Below are 7,629 nucleotides of genomic sequence, written 5' to 3'. Positions count from 1 at the left end.
TGTTATTTTGTATGAGCATCCTTCTCATTTATTGGAACCTCAACTACTTGCCAAGACATATTTGTATCAGTACATAAAAGAAAAAGTTTGAGAAACATTTGCTCAGGTAGTGACAAGAACTTTTCATAGTGCTGTGATCCTATAAAATGAGTTTATAAAGAAATGCTGAAGTTAGAAAGGAATGCATGTAGCAAAGAGCTAAATACAGCTCTCAAACACATAAGTAAGGCTGCTATATAGAGTGGTTTAGAGACTTGCTCTTATCACACAGCTGATAACTGGTACAGGAGAAATTCAAGCTCCATTCCTCCTGATCCTGATAAACTATTTTTTGTTTGTTTATCTGTTTCTTTAAGATTTATTTGTTTGAAAGGCACAGGGAGAGAGAGAGGTATTACATTCACTGGTTCACTCCCCAAATAGCCACAACGGCCAGAGTTGCACTGATCAGGAACTTCATCTGGGTCTTCCACATGGGTACAGGGGCCCCAGGACTTGGGGCATTTTCTGCTGCTTTCTCAGGCCATAGCAGAGAGCTGGATTGGAAGAGGAGCAGCCGGGGCTCAAACCGGCACCCATATGGGATGCCAGTACTGCAGGCGGTGGTTTTACCCACCACACCACAGTGCTAGCCTGATAGACTAGTTCTTTAACCACAAGGATAGTAATTGCAAAGATTCACTGAGTGCTTCCTATGAACCAGGTGCAGATTCATAGGCAGTGACTTGGCAACCATGGCTTCATAGTGAAAGTACGCAGATTTTCTGTGTCTATAGAGTATGTTAGCTCAGTTACAGCATAAATGGATGCTTGATGAGCCTAAAGGACATGATGAGATTTTTTTTCTCTCTTTTTTCTTTTTTTAAACTTTTATTTAATGAATATAAATTTCCAATGTACAGCTTATGGATTACAATGGCTTCCCCTCCCATAACTTCCCTCACACCTGCAACCCTCCCCTCTCCCGCTCCCTCTCCCCTTCCACTCACATCAAGATTCAGTTGCAATTCTCCTTATACACAGAAGATCAATTTAGTATATATTAAGTAAAGATTTCAAGTTTGCACCCACATAGAAACACAAAGTTAAACATACTGTTTGAGTACTAGTTATAGCATTAAATCACAATGTACAGCACATTAAGGACAGAGATCCCACATGAGGAGCAAGTGCACAGTGACTCCCGTTGTTTACCCAACAAATTGACACTCTAGTTTATGGTGCCAGTAACCACCCTAGGCTCTAGTCATGAGTTGCCAAGGCTATGGAAGCCTTCCAAGTTAGCTGACTATGATCATATTTAGACAAGGTCATAAAAGACAGGGTGAGGATAGTAACCAATGATCCTAAGAGTGGCATTAACCAGGTCTGAACAATTATACAGCATTAAGTGGGGAAGAGGACCATCAGTACACACAGGTTGGGAGTAGAGCCATTGGTGGTAGAGTAGAGGTTATGATTAGGAAGGAATGAGGCCCAAGTGTGCTAGACAGGGTCTAGAACAAAGGACAGAGTCATTATTAGAGGAGCTAAGAAAGGTGCTGTCTAAGCTACAATTAAGTTTTCTGATTGAGAGGCAAATAGAACCTGATAGAAGGGGTTTGATAATAATCTGTTGGGCTTTAGGCCTTGTAAGTTAAGAGGCCCAGACCTATCTATCTCTTCACATGGGGTACATCCTAAGGGAGGTGTGAACCTCCTAGGGGAAGGCACTCTGTTGACTTTCATTACTTAGCTGGGCTGGGAGGAGAGCTGGCCAGGTAAAGGCAGGTGGCATCTCTAACAAGAAATTTACAGTTCTGCCTGCAATGTTGCTGACCCTACTTGACCATACCCTCAGTTGCAGTGGTCACTTTGGAAGTTGGGCTGAGTGAAGGGCTTTTCAGCTTAGAGCCAGTAAGATCTGTGGCTCTGACCTGGGCATCCTTCAACTCCAGGGCAGGTCCATTTCCAGTGATCCAACTCTTGGCAGAGCTGCCAGGGCTCTTCACAAGCTGACTTCTGCTGAAGCCTAGGCTTACCACATTGAAAGCCACTGCAGTAGACTGGCCTGTTGGGTCTCCTTGAGGGCAGATCACTGTACAGATCAGCCATTAATAGGCCTGCCACCCATTGCTTCTGATGCCTAGCTTTCTTTTCCTCCTGGATTTTGTTAAAGCAGACTAGAGGATGCAAGTCAAGGGAGTGCCCAAGTCCCGTCTCTAAAATTCGGTGGCCTGAACTACAAGTCTATAGTCACAGGCATGTTCTGTAGTAGTTTTTCTAAGGTAGACAATGCCCATGAGGAAAATTATATTCTCACTTTAAAACTTTCTTTCCCTTTGGTCTGAAAGGGAGGTTTTTTTCTACTTACTGTTTACTTCACTGATGGCGAAGTGAATCTAGCTATGAGATTATTATTTAAGCTCTTATTTTGGCTATGCTATTACAGAAAAATGTTAGCCATCTCTTTTATAAGGTCTAAAGATTAAATTGTGCATCGTACAGATTCCTTCATAATAGAATTAATTTCCTAACTTAAGAAGAATAGAGAAATGAAAGAACAAGTTGGGCTTAGAATAGAGAAATGAGGGAGCAAGTCCTAGATCGCTTGCTGACAATAGCAATATCACATGAATACATAGCAAACAGTTTCAACCATTAGATAACCACTTAAGAAAACATTTACCAGAAGGTCCAATGCCTTCTATAAATTTTAAGAATCATGTATTTGGAAACACCTCTTAAATATCTAACATGGTGTAGTTTGTTTAACCAGTAAACTTAAGCACAACCATATAAAATGTTTTTAGTTTCTTTCTACCAACAAATATAAAACATATGATGCAGAGATTCAGGTCACATGAATTAAAATGTACCTGATTAATTTTAGCAGCTTAAATTTATGGACAATCTTATCTATAAGCCAATTAAAATAAAATTCTTAATAAAATTTTCCCATGTGGACATACAATATGTACACACATATGACATAACATAATAGACCAATATAGCAATTTTAATAATAGCTTTTAAAATCTTTAACTCTTTTTGTAAATTGCCAACTGATTTGAATTGCTTTTTGTTTTTAGTAACCTCAGTTAACCATACTTTCTCTCAGTTGGTATTGTTAATACATTATTGGCTTCATCTGTTTACAGAGCCATCCCAAAGTACTGAATACAATGGAAGTGGCTGGAAAAAGTCCATAGGAACCTACAGGAGGAGAGCTAAACACAGAACCAACAACGCTTTCGTTTTATGAGCAGCAAATCATATTTAACTGTGGATGACAAAAGACTTTAAGTTGCCACATTTAAAATTATAAACTCATCAACCAACAAGAGGCACTTGCTTACTTCACAGTAGTTTTGAAAGCACCTGTAGGATTTTACAAGTACTTAACCCTTTAGGCCTCTGGGGTTTCTCATTAAGATAACTATCATGTCTAGTAACACAAGATCATTAGACTTTTTAATTCTCAAACATTTGTATTAATAGCATTTTCCATTATAGAAACTTAAAATTTAGTACCACATCACATCTTGACAGTACTTCTAAAATAATCCAAATAGCCTGATTAGTTGGTGCCTCTATAAGATGAGAGACATAGGTCCTTCGATTTTTTCAGTTGGGCCCAAACTGAAAAAACCAAAGTCCAAGATTTACTGGAAATTTTAGAGTCCATTTTGTTTGGAACTTTGATTTTTTGAATGCCTGTCCAGAATTCCAAGAAGGCTCAAAATCCAAAATATCTGGTTGAAATAAGATTCCTTAAAATCATGACATAACATAGACCAAATTTGATCATTGTTACAAGGTGATTATTCAAATCTTTGAAAATAAGCACATATTTAAATAACCCATAGCTCTTAATAAAAATTCAGCTGTTTTTGAACAATTAGAATTTAACAGACATCGAGAGAACATAATAGATTACTTTAACACATTGCTTTAACAGAAAATCAGATTTTAATTCTATGTCAAAGAGAAATTGAGCTTCCTGTGATCCTTTGCTGTGAAGTTTCCTTCCTTTATTTTCTTTCATATTGGTGACCATGTTTCTGTGTTTCTGTGTGTAACACATCTTTAAGCATCTTTTGCAGGGCAGGACGAGTGGCAACAAATTCGTTCAATTTCTGTTTGCTATGAAAGGTCTTTATTTCACCTTCATTCATAACTGAGAGCTTTGCAGGATATAATATTCTGGGCTGGCAGTTTTTGTCTCTTAGTACCTAGGCTATGTCTCACCATTCCCTTCTAGCTTGTAGGGTTTCTGATGAGAAGTCTGCTGTGAGTCTAATTGGAGATCCTCTGAGAGTTATCTGACGTTTCTCTCTTGCATATTTTAGAATATTTTCTTTATGTTTCACTGTGGTGAGTTTGATTACAACATGTCGTGGTGAGGATCTCTTTTGGTCATGTTTATTAGGGGTTCTATAAGCTTCCTTTACTAAGATGCCTCTGTCCTTCTCCAAACCTGGGAAATTTTCTGCTAGTATCTCACTAAAAAGGCCTTCTAATCCTTTCTCCCTCTCCATGCCTTCAGGAACTCCTAGAACCCAAATGTTAGGTTTTTTAATAGTATCCTGTAGATTCCCGACAATATTTTTTTAGATTTCTAATTTCCTCTTCTTTTCTTTGGTTTGCCTGTTTCCTTTCCTGTTCTCTGTCTTCTAAGTCCGATATTCTCTCTTCCGCTTTGCCCATTCTGTTTTTAAGATTCTCTAATGTGTTTGTCATTTGATCTATTGAATTCTTCATTTCATTATGATTTCTCATCACTATAACAGTTTCTTGTTCCACTAGTTGCTTCATTTCATTTTGATTTCTCCTTAATATTTCATTTTCACGAGAGAGATTTTCTATCTTGTCCATTAAGGATTTCTGTAGTTCAAGAATTTGTTTTTGAGAACTTGTTAATGTTCTTATCAATTTTTTGAGATCCGCTTCTTGCATTTCTTCTATCTCATCATCTTCATAATCTTGAATTGGGGTGTCTTTTTCATTTGGGGGTGTCATAGTGTCTTCGTTGTTCTTGTTACCTCAGTTTTTGCGTTTGTTGTTTGGCATGTTGGAGATATTTGGTTTCTTCACTGTGGTGCTTTTTCATGTTATACTATGGCTCTAGGTTAAGTGGACTGTCAGCTTTCGATGGAGCCTTAGAGGCTTGAGATGAGTGTGGCCTGAGAGCTGTGTTTGGTTCCTCAGGGTTGAGGGTGTGCCAAAGGTGACACTCCCAGGTTAGGCATGGTAAATCTCTCTTTCTTTCTTTCTTTTTTTTTATTCAAAAGGGAAGTAATTCCACACAGCTGAATGCAATTGGAGGTAGTTAGCAGGCGAATGATATACCCACAGGAGCCAGAGATTGGAAGCTCTTTCCCAAGGACCATCAGGGAATCTCTGCTGCCCTCAGTGTGGGCTCCAATTCTCCTGCAGTCTCCCACTGGGTTGCCAAGTTAGATCCTAATCTGTTATTTCACCCCCCCAGGTTCAGGTTTTTCTGCTAGGTGCAGGGCTGGTGCAGACCTGAGGTCGCCCTGCTTATGACGTATGTCCAAAATGGCACCTGCTCTTTGTCTTGCTTGCCTTTGAGGGGTGAGCAGAGAGAAACTCGTGTCCATATTGGTGGCTTCTCTTTTTTTTTCTCTCTCTCTTCTAGTTAGCCTGGTGAAATTTTCCCCACGGGGTTTCAAGCCTTGTACCCTCTAGTCTCCTCTTTCCACTTGCCCGCCAGTGTCTCAGGCTATTGAGGTTCGGCTCACCTCGCGTTCCAGTGCTGGTGTGTTGAGTCTGCCCCTGGTGTCCCGAACTTGGGCTCCCACCCTCTCCATGCAGGTCCACTGTGAATCACTAGTTCCGGAAGAGTTTCCTCTGCTGTTTCTTCCCCTACTCTTCCTTGAACCTGCAGTATCTCCACTTTATTAAACTGTCTCTTCCTGGACTATCAGTGTGCTCCCTTCTTATTCCGCCATCTTGCTGTGACATGATGAGATTTTGACAAAGGATTGGGGACTGAGGATTGGGCCTGAGTGGAGTTTTTTAAAGAGAACAACTGCCCTGTGTAGATACTATCTCCATTCCACATCACTGGGCTCATCCTCTGCTGTGGCAGCATAAGTTAGATACTTCCTCCCCATCTCCCATAACAGATCCTTAATTTTTCAGTTTGGCATACCTGATGCCATGATGTGTAACTCCCAGGAAATGTTCTTTAAACATTTTAGTTGAGAGGCAAAAAGAAGGAGACAGATAGACATGGAGAAAGCTCCCATCTGCTGGTTCACTCTTCAAGTGTCTGCAAGGGCTGGGATGGGACTGGTCCTAAATCAGGAGCCAAGAACCCAATTCAGGTATCCCATGGGGATGAAAGGGATCCAATGACTTGAGTCATTACTGCTAACTCCCTGGGTGAACATTACCAGGAAGGTGGAAATGACAGCTGCAGCCAGGAGTCAAAGCTAGGCACTCTGATATGGGAAAGGGGCATCTTATCTGCGAGGTGAAGTGCCCAACCCTAGGAAATATGCTTAGAGTAGATACATGCTCTTTTTATTCGCTATTGTCCTTCTGGATGGGATGGAGAGTGGGTGACTGGAGCTGCAGGAACTGTTTGGTCCCATGAGGGAACCTTATGGATGAGGCAACAAGGCAAAGGAGCCTCTCCTGGAATGAATATCTTTAAATCCTTAAATGTGAGAGAAGGGTATTTTTTTAGACATTATTTATTTGAAAGGTAGAGTTACAGAGAGAGAAGTCAGTCAGAGAGAGGTATGCTCCATCTTCTGGTTCACTCCTCAAATAGCTGCAACCACCAGGACTAAGCCAGGCTGAAACTGTGAGCTAGCAGCTTCATCCAGCCCTCCCACCTGGGTGCAGGGACCTGAGTACTTGTGTTCTACACTGCTTTCCCAGGTGTATTAGCAGTGAGCTTGATCAGAAGTGGAGCAGCCAAGACTAGAACTGGCACACCCATGGGATGCCAGAGTTATAGGCTATGATTTAACTCACTCTACCTCAATGCTGGCCCCTAAGCTACACTTTTAAATATTTACTTTGTGTGCTACTCAATAGCTTTAATAAACTCTAATACACATGAGTCATTTCATTTCTTTTGATACTGACAATAACCCTCTAAACATGCACTGTGATACTCTCCAAGGGCAGGTGAGAAAGTGGAGCCCATAGAATCTAAATACCTTTCTCAAGGCCACACAGCTGAGTGGTAAAACTGAGGTTCCTGCACCACTTTTTAGGCACTGTAGTAGATTCCTCAAATGTAAGACGAATCAAACAGAGGAAATCCTGGTGGTCTTTGTCCTCAGTTAGGACACCTTGTACTAAGACAAAATTGTGAGTCCAACTCTTTAGTGGCCCTTTAGGTGACCATGGATAGTTCAAAATCCTTTTTACAAACACCTTGTAGAGAGTACATGGTATTTTTGAATTCAGGTCACTAAAAGCCCATCACAAACCAGCTTGAACAATGAGGAGAGTTAGACACAGTGGCCCTGGGCTCGACAAACTCACAGCTGAGTGATGTCAGTGAGAACATGGGTTCTTTTCACCTCTGCTCTGTGACTCACAGCACTACCATTATCTGAAGTGGATTCCCTTTGTGGCAACAAAAATTATGCGTAGAGCAAGCAA

This window comes from Lepus europaeus, chromosome 18 (genome assembly GCF_033115175.1).
Source record: "Lepus europaeus isolate LE1 chromosome 18, mLepTim1.pri, whole genome shotgun sequence".
Classification (NCBI taxonomy): domain Eukaryota; kingdom Metazoa; phylum Chordata; class Mammalia; order Lagomorpha; family Leporidae; genus Lepus; species Lepus europaeus.
This window is presented reverse-complemented; position numbering follows the sequence as displayed.